This window comes from Callospermophilus lateralis, chromosome 5, assembly GCF_048772815.1.
Source record: "Callospermophilus lateralis isolate mCalLat2 chromosome 5, mCalLat2.hap1, whole genome shotgun sequence".
Taxonomy (NCBI): domain Eukaryota; kingdom Metazoa; phylum Chordata; class Mammalia; order Rodentia; family Sciuridae; genus Callospermophilus; species Callospermophilus lateralis.
This window is the reverse complement of record NC_135309.1, coordinates 76,862,301-76,877,310: the sequence shown is the minus strand read 5'-3', so window position 1 is coordinate 76,877,310 and position 15,010 is coordinate 76,862,301.

Genomic DNA, 15,010 nt, shown 5'->3' with positions numbered 1-15,010 from the left:
CTCCCAGCAAATAGGGAGTAGCTAATTAATTCTCCCTGGATCCTGCCTGGATCAGCTCCTCCCCACCCCAGCCCCACCAGCACACCTGTTTTCCATCTTTTGTTCTTCCCAGTTCATCCCCCTTCACATGCAGGACAAAGGGAAATAAACAAGATAAAGGACAGGAATGTAGAGGGACAAAGAAAACCTTAGATATAAAAGGGATGGGACTTCCTCCCATTTTTCCTCTGGGGAGAAGTGTGTTCTACTATCCTTTAAATAAAGCCTCTTACTTTCTACTGTACTGTGTGCTTCTCTGGTATTATACTTCAGCATTTGGGGGAGCAGAACTTGTCAAGGTACTCAGTGGTATTAATAGGGGTAGTGGAGTCTGGGCCCCTCATTCTAGTAACTCATTGTATGGGACTTGGAAAGCAGGCTGCACCAAGGGTAGGAGTGTCCTCCCCTGGGGACAGTACATCTTCCAGTCTCCCCATTGCTCACAGTTGGGACAGGGCTTGATGGGGGACCTCAGGTAGGGCAGGTTTTTGCCCAGGGTTTAGTTCGCCCACAGGTCCAGGAGGGCCTGGTGGAGCCATGAGCAGCAGGGCTTTTTTTTTAGAACTATAGATGGCTGAGGCCAGGAGCTGATATTTAATGTTAAGATGCTTTTCTTTCTCTTTTTTGACCTTGTCTTGAAAGACCCCAGCCCAGAAACCCCAGGCCCCATTGTGAAACCATCAGGGCATGTTGCTAACCCACGTAAAGAGAGGTCTCTCTGTTAATCAGTTAAGGGTAGTCTATTGTGAGGGGACAGGATGGTTGAGGAAGAACAGAAAAGCAGATCCCAAGGCATGCCTGAACAAACAGGAACTGATAATGATAAGCAGGAACAGAAAAACCAGAGTGTTAATATGTAACTGTCATGAGGTTTATCCAGGAACATAAAGTGAAAAACAACTTTGCCCTTTAGGTAATCTATATGTTGGGTTCAAAATAACCAATAAGAAACCTGTCACTTCCCGCGCGCGCGAAACCTGCCCCATTATCCTATAAAAGACCTGTACCCCAAAGCCCGGGGTGCCAGTTCACCAAAGCTCCGGCTGAGGTTTTGCTGAGCACCCACAGGCGTCTGTGTCTGAATAAACCTCTTGCGTTTGCAGCCAGTGCCTCGTGCGTCTTTCTTGGACAGGGAATCGGTGGGTCTTTCATTTGTAACCCCGTCCGGATCCCTGCCCGAGGAACACCCGATAACCACTGGGAGGTAAGCTGGCCAGCTCGTGTCATTTTGTCCGTCATTTTGTGTCCCTTTTTGCAGTCTCCGGTTGATATCTGTCTGTGTGCAGCGTCCGTACGATTGCGCGTAATCGCTCTGTTTTCTGGGCAGCTCGAGAAGGAGTTGACGAACTCGGACTTCTCCCCTGCCACCCTGGGAGACGTCCCGGGGATTCCTGACACCCTGGGAGACGTCCCAGGGATTCGGAGGGCCCATTTTTTTGGGAGTCCTACTTTCGGTTTGTGCCAAGGCCGCGCAACATTCTTTGTGTCCAATCTGATATTTGTGTCTGTCTTCTTGTTTTTGTATTTCTCATTCCATCTGAAACTAACATGGGACAATCTATAACAACTCCCTTGAGCCTTACTCTTGATCACTGGCAGGACGTCCAGAACCGGGCTGACAACCTGTCAGTGGAGATCAAGAAGAAAAAATGGATAACGCTCTGCACTATGGAGTGGCCGGCGTTCAATGTTGGCTGGCCAAAAGAAGGGACATTTAATCTTGATCCCATTTTACAGGTGAAGTCTCAGGTGTTCGCCCAAGGGTCTCAAAGACACCCCGATCAAGTGCCCTGGGAAAATTTGGTCTCTGACCCACCCCCTTGGGTCGCTCCTTTCTCTCCGTCTAAGCCTACTCCGCAATCTCCTCCCCCGACTTTTCCTCCCAACCAGCCTCTCCATCTGCCAACTTCCAACCACTCCACACCTCCGCCATCTTCCGCTCCACTTATCCCTGTACCTACGCCTCCTCCCCCTTCAACCTCTAGACTCTACCCCATTCTCGATAAATCTAAAAAGGTGACTCCAATAGGGACAGAACCCAAAAAGGTTTTGCCGCCGGAAGACTCCACTCTCGTAGATTTGATGACTGAAGAACCCCCACCCTATGGGCCCCAGCCTGTACCGGCTCCAGATTCCATCCAGGCTTCCTCAGAGGAAGAAGAAGAACCAGCCGAACCAGTCACCAATAACCCTCCGGGCCCATCCCCCATGGTCGGGAGGCTCCGCAGCCGTCGGGAGCCAACCGCCTCGGGGGATACATCTAGAGTTCTCCCCTTGCGGCAGACGGGAGGCCCTGATGGGCTGTACCAATATTGGCCTTTCTCTGCCTCTGATCTCTATAACTGGAAAACACATAACCCATCCTTTTCCAGTGACCCTGTAGCTCTAACCTCTCTGATAGAATCTATTCTAGTGACTCACCAGCCAACATGGGATGATTGCCAACAGCTCCTACAGACCCTTCTCACTTCTGAGGAGAAACAGAAAGTTCTCCTGGAAGCCCGTAAAAATGTGCCCGGGGACGACGGGCGCCCCACTCAACTCCCAAATTTGATTAATGAAGCTTTCCCCTTGACTCGGCCAGACTGGAACTATAACACTGATGCAGGTAGGAACCACCTACGTCTCTATCGCCAGTTACTCATAGCGGGTCTCCATGGAGCAGGGCGGCGGCCCACTAATTTGGCTCAGGTAAGACAGACTATTCAGGGATCGACAGAAACTCTGACTGCATTTTTAGAGAGACTAAAGGAAGTTTACCGGAGGTACACACCTTTTGACCCCGACAGTGAGGATCAGAGAGGAAATGTTTCTATGGCCTTTATTTGGCAGTCTGCTCCAGATATTAGGACTAAGTTACAGAGATTAGATAACTTACAAGATTTTTCTCTAGCAGATTTATTGAGAGAAGCAGAAAAGATTTTTAACAAGAGAGAAACTCCAGAGGAAAAAGAGGAAAGAATCAGGAGGATGCAGGAGGAGAGAGATCTCAAATTTAAGGAAGAATTAGACAAGAGAGATGGAAAGCGTGATAAAGAATTAAGTAAGATATTGGCCACTGTAACACAGGCAGGGCAACAAGGAGATAAGCTAAGTAGGGAAAGGGAACAAGGCAGACCCCGTGTAGACCGAGACCAGTGTGCCTACTGCAAAGAAAGAGGACATTGGGTAAAGGACTGCCCAAAGAAACCCCCCAACCCCAGAAGAGGTACAAACCGGACCTCTCAATTGCTAGCCTTGGATGAAGATTAGGGGAGTCAGGGCCAGGAGCTCCCCCCTGAGCCCCGGGTAACCCTGCAAGTAGGGGGGCAACCTGTAACCTTCCTAGTAGATACGGGAGCCCAACACTCGGTGCTAACACGGGCACCAGGACCTATGAGCCACAAGACAACATGGGTCCAAGGCGCCACTGGGAGCAAACCTTACCGATGGACCACCAAAAGAGAAGTACACCTTGCCACAGGTAAAGTTTCCCATTCATTTCTGCATGTGCCTGATTGTCCGTATCCATTACTGGGAAGAGACTTATTGACCAAATTGAGAGCCCAAATTTATTTTAAAGATGGGAGTGCCTCCATCACGGGACCAAACCAGGCCCCTTTACACGTATTGACTTTCAAATTAGAGGACGAATATAAACTTTTTGACAAACCTTCTGTACCTATGAAGGACATGGACTATTGGCTTGATTCATACCCGGAGGCCTGGGCTGAAACTGGAGGAATGGGAATGGCTAAACAACAACCTCCAATAGTCATTCACCTAAAAGCAACCGCTACTCCCATAAACATTAAACAATATCCTATGTCGAGGGAAGCTCACCAGGGCATCAGACCACATATCAAACGCCTCCTAGACCAAGGCATCCTAACTCCTTGCTGGTCACCCTGGAACACCCCATTGTTGCCAGTCAAAAAGCCAGGAACAAATGACTACAGACCTGTCCAAGATTTAAGAGAGGTAAACAAAAGGGTAGAAGATATTCACCCCACGGTGCCTAACCCTTATAATCTCCTCAGCACCTTGCCTCCTACCCATACTTGGTATTCCGTTTTGGACCTAAAAGATGCCTTCTTCTGCCTAAGATTGTCTCCCCAAAGCCAGGCTCTTTTTGCATTCGAATGGAAGGATCCCGAAGAAGGAGTCTCTGGACAGCTGACCTGGACAAGACTGCCACAAGGGTTTAAAAACAGCCCGACGCTCTTCGATGAGGCCTTACATCAGGATCTGGCCGATTTCCGTGTAAGACACCCCTCCTTAATTATGCTTCAATATGTAGATGACATCTTGTTGGCTGCTACCTCTGAGGAGGATTGCCTGGCAGGTACGGAAGCATTACTACAGACTTTGGGGCAATTGGGGTATAGAGCGTCAGCTAAGAAGGCCCAGATCTGTCAGACAACAGTTACTTATCTTGGCTACGAACTTCATGATGGCCAGCGATGGTTGACAGCTGCCAGGAAAGAGACTATCTCGAGCATACCAACCCCCCAGAGTCCCAAGCAACTGCGGGAGTTTCTAGGAACCGCAGGTTTCTGTAGACTCTGGATTCCTGGGTTTGCTGAGATAGCAGCCCCCCTGTATCCACTGATTTGATTGGACGGAAGAACACCAATCGGCATTTGATCGCATCAAATTGACCCTTTTATCTGCCCCCGCCTTAGGCTTACCAGATATTACCAAGCCTTTTGACCTATTTATAGATGAAAAGCAGGGCTATGCAAAGGGAGTCTTAACCCAAAAATTGGAGCCATGGAGGCGCCCCATAGCCTATCTGTCTAAGAAACTGGATCCAGTGGCATCAGGATGGCCCCCATGTCTTCGGATGATAGCAGCTGTGGCTGTCCTGATCAAAGACGCCACCAAACTAACTTTGGGACAACCATTGACTTTATTAACCCCTCATGCTATTGAGACAATAATTCGCCAACCGCCCGATCGCTGGGTGTCAAATGCCCGACTCACCCATTACCAATCTTTGTTGTTGGACACTGACCGAATTCAGTTTGGCCCCATAGTCACACTGAATCCAGCGACCCTCCTACCGCTCCCAGGAAAAGCTAATCCTCACAACTGCCAGCAGATTCTCGCAGAGACACAGGGAACCCGGCCAGACCTCACGGACCAACCCATGAAAGATGCAGGGCTGGTCTGGTACATGGACGGAAGCAGTTACCTACTCAATGGAGAACGGCAAGCGGGAGCAGCCATCACCACTGAATCTGAGGTAATATGGGCGAGTGCATTGCCGGGAGGGACATCAGCCCAGCGGGCAGAACTGATAGCTCTGACCCAAGCCTTAAAATTGGCAGAGGGGAAGAAACTAAACGTGTACACAGACAGCAGGTATACTTTTGCCACGGCTCATATACATGGAGAAATTTACAGACGCCGGGGATTACTGACTTCAGAAGGAAAGGAAATTAAGAATAAGACTGAAATATTGGCTTTGCTTAAAGCTTTATTTCTACCCAAAAAGTTAAGCATTATGTATTGCCCTGGTCATCAAAAAGGAGACAATCCAGAAGCCAGGGGAAACAGATTGGCAGATGAAACATCCAGAAAGGCAGCTTTGGGGCCCCAACTCTTGGTGATGACCCTATTGCCCCAGCACACCCCACATGTGGACTCTTCACTACGAGACCATAAGGACCAATGGATCTATGAGGATAAGGACTTAGATATCGTCCAGAAGCTAGAGGCCACTTACAACTCAGAGGACACAAACCTGGAACACATTGGGAGATAGACTTCACTGAAGTCCAACCTGGTATGTATGGATATAAATATCTTCTAGTCTTTGTTGATACCTTTTCCGGATGGGTAGAGGCATTTCCCACCCGACATGAAACTGCCAAGGTCGTTGCTAAGAAGCTATTAGAAGAAATTTTCCCAAGGTATGGGGTACCTGGAACAATTGGGTCAGACAACGGGCCTGCCTTCGTCTCCCAGGTAAGTCAGGCAGTGGCCAATTCACTGGGGATTAATTGGAAGTTACATTGTGCATATAGACCCCAAAGCTCAGGGCAAGTAGAAAGAATGAACAGAACAATTAAGGAGACTTTAACTAAATTAACGCTTGAAACTGGCACTAGAGACTGGGTACAACTCCTACCCTTAGCTCTATATCGAGTCAGGAATACTCCTAACTCTCAGGGACTAACCCCCTTTGAAATCCTATATGGTGCTCCACCACCTGCTGTTAACTTCTATGAAACTGAAATTTATGCCTCCCTTACCCCATCCATGCAGACTCATTTACGTGCACTGCAACTAGTCCAGGACGAGGTCTGGAAACCATTGGCAGCGGCATATAAGGAAGAACTCAAAACTCCTTCGGTGCCACACCCCTTCAGGATCGGAGACACCGTCTGGGTACGCAGACATCAGACCAAAAATCTTGAACCACGGTGGAAAGGACCTTACACCGTCCTGCTGACCACACCGACAGCACTGAAGGTAGACGGCATAGCTGCTTGGATCCACGCCTCTCACGTGAAAGCTGCTCATCCACCGGACTTGACCAACACCCCGGAGACATCAGGATGGAAGCTACAACGCACTCCAAACCCACTAAAGATAAGACTTACACGCTGTTAACCGTTCTTGCTCTTTGCTCTACTCCCCTTGTCTTAGGTAGTAACCCCCATGCTCCCATGAAGTTGACTTGGCAGGTATATTCTCAAACCGGGGAGGTAATTTGGTCTATTACAGCAACCCATACCCCTGGCACATGGTGGCCTACCCTGACCCCAGATTTTTGCCAACTAGCCGCTGGATTAGACTCATGGGATATTCCTGACAAATCACATGGCCAACTCCAGACCTACATGGCCCCCAGGCCTCAGCAAGGCACTAATTATGGATGCTCAACCCAGGTCGCTAGGTGCCGGCTAGCCCAAACTGACTTTTATGTCTGCCCTCGGGACGGTAGAGACAGATCACAGGCTTATAGATGTGGGGGATATGAAGCATACTTTTGCTCCTCCTGGGGCTGCGAAACCACAGGAGATGCATACTGGAGCCCCACCTCAAGCTGGGACCTGATATAGGTGGCCAAAAATTTTACGACCCCCAATTCAGATGGCCATACATGCTACAGGAAAAACTCACAATTTCAGGCGGGCCAGTCGCTGCCCCTTAAGATACAATTCACGGACAAAGGCAGGGAGACTATCGACCCCTGGCTTACTGGAAGAACATGGGGACTCAGATGGCACTTGCCTGGAAATGATCGAGGTGTAATTTTCAAAATTAGACTATCTCAAACCCCAGCTATAATTAGCTCTATAGGACCTAACCCTGTACTTGGGGGCCAAAAGATCCCTTCACCGCCTAAACAGCCCAAGAGCTTGGCAACAACTCCCTCCAGTAAGCCACCCGTGCCTCAAATTGTAACCATGGACTATCAATCCTCTAGTTCTTTCCCTGAACCCGTTTACCCAGGGACTGGAGATCAACTATTAGATTTGATTCGAGGAGCATTTTATGCCCTCAACGCCACCAACCCAGATCGCACCCAAGATTGTTGGCTGTGTCTCACCTCCAGTCCACCCTATTATGAAGGGATAGCAATGATGTCTAACTGGAATAGTAGTACAAACCCTGACCCTAAGTGTGTATCCCTACCCAGCTATAAGCTTACCATCACTGAAGTATCAGGACAAGGGGTCTGTATAGGGAACGTACCCCTATCACACCAACCTCTTTGTAATACTACCCTCCCAACGACAGGCTCACAAAATAGCTATTTATGGGGCCCCCCTGGAACTTACTGGGCCTGCAACACTGGGCTGACCCCCTGCATTTCTACGGCTGTCCTCAACACAACCACTGATTTTTGTGTGTTGATACAATTATGGCCCAGGATATCATATCTAAGATCAGACTATGTCCTAGGACATCTAGAAGGGCAGAAGTGGTACCCTAGAGAGCCCATAAGCCTGACTATAGCCATACTGCTGGGCGTTGGAGGAATAGCCGCAGGGGTAGGAACAGGAACTGCAGCCTTAGTGCAGGGAAACCAATTCTTACATTTACAAGCAGCTATGAACGAAGATCTAACTGCAATGGCCAAGTCTATCACAGCCCTAGAAAAATCTCTCTCTTCCCTCTCGGAAGTTGTGTTACAAAATAGGAGAGGATTAGATTTACTGTTCCTTAGAGAAGGTGGCCTCTGTGTAGCCCTAAAAGAACAATGTTGTTTCTACGCTGACCATACGGGGGTTGTTAGAGAGACCATGGAAAAAGTCACTGAAAGATTAGCGAATAGACAAAAAGAATTTGAAAATCAACAGGGATGGTTTGAACACTGGTTCAGTAAGTCCCCTTGGTTAACAACTTTGTTATCCGCGGTAGCTGGACCCTTGATTATTTTACTGATAATCTTAACGTTTGGGCCTTGCATTCTCAACAGATTAATACGATTTATAAAAGAAAGACTGTCCATTATTCAGACCATGGTTCTTACTCAGCAGTATCAGTTGCTCCAGCAGCAAACAGGGTCACAGACCGATCTGGCTCAAGAACCTGAACAGGCAGAACAATGGATATAAGATTCTATCCATGAAATAGAAAAAGGGGGGAATGAAAGACCCCAGCCCAGAAACCCCAGGCCCCATTGTGAAACCATCAGGGCATGTTGCTAACCCACGTAAAGAGAGGTCTCTCTGTTAATCAGTTAAGGGTAGTCTATTGTGAGGGGACAGGATGGTTGAGGAAGAACAGAAAAGCAGATCCCAAGGCATGCCTGAACAAACAGGAACTGATAATGATAAGCAGGAACAGAAAAACCAGAGTGTTAATATGTAACTGTCATGAGGTTTATCCAGGAACATAAAGTGAAAAACAACTTTGCCCTTTAGGTAATCTATATGTTGGGTTCAAAATAACCAATAAGAAACCTGTCACTTCCCGCGCGCGCGAAACCTGCCCCATTATCCTATAAAAGACCTGTACCCCAAAGCCCGGGGTGCCAGTTCACCAAAGCTCCGGCTGAGGTTTTGCTGAGCACCCACAGGCGTCTGTGTCTGAATAAACCTCTTGCGTTTGCAGCCAGTGCCTCGTGTGTCTTTCTTGGACAGGGAATCGGTGGGTCTTTCAGTCTTTCCTATTGCTAAAGACCTTAAAAGCAGCATTTAGAAGTTGATGCCAAAGAGTCTTGGGACAGTATTCTAAGATTTTTACAAATATTGGATGCAGATCCGCCAGTAAATTGGACATGGAGAAAGAGAATAATGGCAGGAGTATTAAGATTTAGGGTGGTATATTTATGTGGTAATAGCCTCAGTAAGTCAAGCCAAAAAGCGGGCAGAGTTTTCCTCAGGTCCTTGGGTGATTTCTCTAATCTTATTATAATTAACCTGGGTATGAGATTTTTTCGTCATGCCCTCAATGAGGCAAGTGATCATGTGTTGGAGTCTGGTGACCCTGGCATCTTGAATTTGCTATGTCCAATTAGGTTCAGTTATAGGGATGGCAGCATATGCTGCAGGACTGGTAATGGGGCTTTAGGTATGGAGGAGGTCGGCATGCTCTTTAGCCGATTGCCAGATATGGGCACGTTCATCAGGAGTTAGTGTCAGGAAGATGGCCAGCATCTCATTAAGGGGTCCTTCTTCCTGCCCAGAATAATCCAAGCCACCCTAAATCTTAATATCTCAAGTAATTAACAAATAATAAAACACAAACACTCAGAAATATATTTACAAAAGTGAAGCCCTGTTAGATCTAGTCCACATGGGTTCTTGAACTAGACAAAGACAAAATGGCTCTAGTTGTTTATTTAAGGGGGTACATCAAAGACAAGGGTAAGGTGTCAAGGGTGGAATCTTGCTTTGTGATGACTTGCAGTCAGCAGGTTGATTGACATCTTGGCAGGTCACACCTATCTCAGGTGCTGTGTGGGATCTTAGAGCTTGAGGGGGAACTTCACCTGCATCAGGTGGTCAATCTTTGTGGGAAGTGCCCCAGGGAGTTCCCAGTGCCAGATTTATTTCCTCAGGAGGCTTCTATGCACAATATAGTTCACACACAGCCCACAGAGGGCTCATGACAGGTCAGGATGGAAGTGAGGATATAGTGAATGTCTGCTCAAGAAGGTGATAAGCCTGAGTCAGACATGTGAGCTCTTTCCTATGCTTAGCAAGGTTTTCAGAAAATGAGCCTAATCTATCTTCTATTTGGGACATATCTGTCATAGAGAAGGGAACATGAACCTGGGCCGTCCCTTCAGTTCCTGCCACCTCCCACAGAGGGAACATGTGTTGCACTGGAAGAGTTTTAGACCATGTATCAGAGGGTGATGGCAAGACAGAAGAGAAGCATGAGCGTGGGGTATGAGGAGGGGCTGTCAGATGGGGGAATAGCAGGACCCTGAGAGCGGGGGGGTGGCCTGATGAGGGGACAGTGGGACTCTGGGATCTGTAAGGAGGGGCTTTACCTGCTCTTTCTGGGGCAGCAGATGAGAAAGAGTTTTGTGAGTCAGTGAGAATTAGTTGTAAAGCAGAGCAGGGTTGGCATAATGAGGGATTTGAGGAGGGAAAAAGGAAAGTTTGGAGCTAGGGCACCTCAGGCCATTTGCCATTTCTTTGGAGGTAATTGTCTAAATTCTTGAGAATTTCTTTATCAAAAGTTCCGTACTCAGGCCCTTAGTGCAGATTGTCTAATTTATATTGCAGCCAGATCTGAGTGTTGAGCCCAATGAGGTGTTTGATTTTGAGATCAGTTTGGGAGGAGAAGGTCTTAAAGTTATTAATGAGACAACCTAATGCAAAGTCCCAGGGAACAGATTGGGTAGCTCCCGTGTTGGAGAGGTTTGGCTGGGGTAGTGGTCAAGATTGGGCGTCCCCTGAAATCTTCCATCAACAGACTCTTCTACCAGAGAATGAAAGAACATCTTCTCTCCAATCTCAAAGGTGAGGGATTCCCAGGGTCTGGGTGAGTCCAAAGGTGAGGGTCTCAGGCAGTGAGCTTTTCTGCAAGGGACTGGATGGGGTCTTACCTCTCTGGAGAATGAGAAGGCCAGTGTTGCATTCAGGAACAAAATGGTCACTGATATGGAGGTCTTAAGGGTGTAAGGAAAGGGAGATTTGGGGAGGGAAGGGGGTAGAAATGGGATACCTCCAATCACCAATGGAGAACTCTATACAGATCCTTGCTCCATCCACACAGCAATAAGGCCTCAAAAACCTAGCCCAAGGATAAGGTTGGTATTGCGTACAAGCAGCTGTTCAGCCAAAGTGGACTCAGAGGGCATGAAGGGTCTACTTCTTCTATAGGATGAGAGGGAAGGAAGTGGACAGTCAGTCTGGCAATTCAGCCATCTCCTCACAGGCTATGGCTGGGAGTTTCCCTGACTTCAGAGAACCAGGGGGTTGCCGGACAACCAAAGCTCACTTCCCAGATCTCATAGCCATTTACTGTGACTATTGGGGAAAGGGTCATAGGATGGGGAGGGAAGAATACTCCCTGACTACTATTCTTGGGTTTCAGGCCAAAATGTAAAAAAAAATAACTGAAGTGGAAGCAGACCTTAACAGATCAGCAAACTGTCTTTATTAAGCAGTGAAGGAATGGCACATTTTCAGGGGAGAAAACGGCAACTGGTTACTAGAGGCATCTGTTTTTTATAGGTTTTAATGAGAGTTAATCATAGCAGAATGTTCAGTGTGACTTAATCATTGGAGACTTAGGACATGCTGGCTGGGCAGTCAGGAAACTAGCTGTGCAGTTTTCAAAGTCTGAATCAGGAAAACAGTTGTAAAAACTGGAAACCCATTGTTACTGGGATGAAAGTCCAGAGCCCATTGTTTGTCTTCTCCACCCAGGACCCATCCTTTCTCATTGGGGGCTGTTATTTTATCCTTCAGTTAAGATCATGCATGTTGTAGCAGAGCAAATGCATCAGAAAAAGCTGTCTAAGGAACTTGTGACCAGGTTATGACCTAAGCAGATTCAATGTGCTAAAGGACAGGAAGTCATTTTTTTTTTCCTTAAGAAAGATGAGGGAACAAAAATGTAAATCGATGTCTATTCCTCTTATTCTTATTGAATTAGCCCCTGTCACCCCATATTGTTTTAAATACATTGACCATAAAGTTCTACATTGATATATAATGTATGATCCACTCTTACAATCTTAATTCATGAGGCTCAATTATTTAAAGTTTGAAAGTACACAGTCTTGCCTGGCATTCGATAAATTTGGATTCTGAGTCTTAAATCTTTATCAGTAAGTTGGTTGCCCCTATGTCATCATGTCAGTTAAGTTTCCCCAAATAAAGGAAAGAGTTTAAAGTCTCTACTGCCTTTTTTCTATTGAGTCTTTTTAGTTATACATGACAGCAGAATCATTTTTGACATAATTATACAATAATAGATTATATCTTATTCTAATTAGGTCCCCATTCTGGTGGATGTACATGATTCACTGTGGTGTATTTATATATGTATATAGGAAAATTATGTGAGACTCATTCCACTGTCTTTCCTTATTACTTTTCAGCAAACATAGTGCCAGAATTTATGGTATCCCCTTTCCCTTTCCTCCATCTCCAGCTTATTGATTATTAGATTCAACAAATATATATCAAGGGCATCAGCTACTTTTGCTAGTGCTATTGATAAAACAGTGGCAGTCACATGTCAGCGAGCATGCACTTTCATGCACACACTCCTCAAGATTGCAGAGTCTCAGGAAGAGTCAAATAGATTCACATGAACAAGAACTGGTGTATGAAATTCTATTAAAGGTACCTCGAATCAAAGACACCTCCTAGATATACCATTTGTCTCATACAGGATTATACTCTTCCTTGGCGTATTTGGTCGAGCTACTCATAACAAAGAAACATGTCCTTGTTTGCCCAAGATACCCAACTATTCAGGAATTAAGTGCTTTCTTTGAAAATTGAACTGAGCTGAAATGATTTTAATATGATTGTAATTTATTTAAATTACCTATCAACAAAGCCTAAACTTAGTTTTTATTTCAGTTTAATAGATTTTTCTTAAGTTTTTTTTTTTTTTTCAGAGAAAGAGAAGTTTATTTTGGCTCATGATTTCAGAGGTTTAGTTCATTATCAGCCAAGTCCATTGCTCTGGGCCTGCGATGAGGTGGAACATCATGGAGGAAGGGCATGGTAGAAGAGTGCTGCTCCTTTCATGACTGGCCAGGAAACAGAGAAAGGGGAAGGGGGTGGAGGTCAGAGGAACCCACCCAAGACATCCCCCTTCTCCAGTGACCCATCTCTTCCGCCTGAAATCATGATTGTAGCAGCTTCTGAGTGTTTGTCTGAGCCCAGTGAAATAACTTCCAGGTTCCCCTGTGCAAGCAAGGGACCACTGAGATCTCTTTTCTGGGCCAAGGTGAGGCAGAATATCGTGGCAGAAGGGTGTGGTAGAAGAGTGCTGCTCCTTTCATGGCTGGTCAGGAAGCAAAGGGAGCCTAAGATTTCTCCACTGAATCTGTAGTGGCTAGTTCACTTCCCCACTTTTTAAATGTGCAATAAATTTATCAAATGGACTTGATATTGTCCTCTCAGTAATTATTTATACATTGGTTATACTTTTCCCCAAAGAATTTCTATATTAGAGACTTGAAATTATATGTACTGGACAATTCAGCAAATCAATTACTACTTAAGCCCTATAACCATTAAATATATGAATGTAATCATTCATTTATTAGTTCATTCTCATTAACATGAAAACCTACTCTATATCTATGTTGCGCTAGGCTCTAGGGATTCAACACATTATGAACAGACATGTTAGTCTTCATGGTCGTTGGAGCTTTATTCAGAATACGGAAAGCAAGTAAAACATTGTGGGGAAGTGTGGAACCTGTATTCTAGAAACAGAAGTATAAATTCACGAAGACATATGATATTCATTGTAAAACTAGTTGAACCGTCAAAAATGTCAAAATAAAATAAAATAAAATAATGACCGTCAGTAAGAAAAGAGTTTTTTGGTATATGAAAACTATGGCATATTCTACATGCAACAAAAACAATAAGATTAATTTATATGTCCTGACTTGAAATCGTGTCCTCAGTATATGCATACATTAAATACTAAAACAAATTGTGACCACAATCATCATAATATTGGTTTCTTGTCTCAGTCAAACTATAATATCAGGAAAAGTCTAGGGGCAATAAGAAGAAAAGCCAAAAACATTGAGAATCACTGATGATGTGACTGGAGTGAGAAAAAGCACTGAAATAACTGGGATAAACTCCACTGGGGAAGGCAACTATTTTATAACACTATTCCTCTGGGACTATGTCAGAGTAACTAAGAGGCTTTCCTAGGTATTCATTTTCTCAAAGGGGGACTTTATTTTAATTGAGATAGCATATACATACAGCAAAATACACAGGTCATAATTTAAAAATTCCATGAGTTTGAACAAATTTATGCACTCATGTAACAGTCAAAATCTAGGATGTTTTCTTCACATCAAACTTTTCTCTTATGCCTCCTTCTAGTCAATTTCCCCAATTTCTAGAGGCAACTATTATTGTGTTCTATCACCGTACTTTAGTTTTACTTGTTTCTAACTGAAACTTTTATTAACTGAATTTCTATTTGTACTCTTTTGTGTCTGCTTCCAACAGTGTTTTGGGTATTCTTTCATGTTGTGTGTAGTTCCTTTTCTTTAATGTTGAAGGATGATTAATATATGAGTATGCCACATTGATTTATTGATCTTAAATTGAGGCATATTTAAGTGATTTCCAAATATTGGAATAAAATTACAACATTTTTGTAAAAATATTTTTAAACTATACACATTTTTATTTATTTTAAGCAAATGTGTATGAAAAATGGCTGTTTCAATAAAAATGTTCTAGAGTTTGTATTCTTACAACATTTGGTTTGAGCATTTTTTTTCTCCTAGTTTTAGCCATTCTGGTAAGTGTGCAATATTATTTCATTATGGTTTTAATTTTCATGTCTCTGA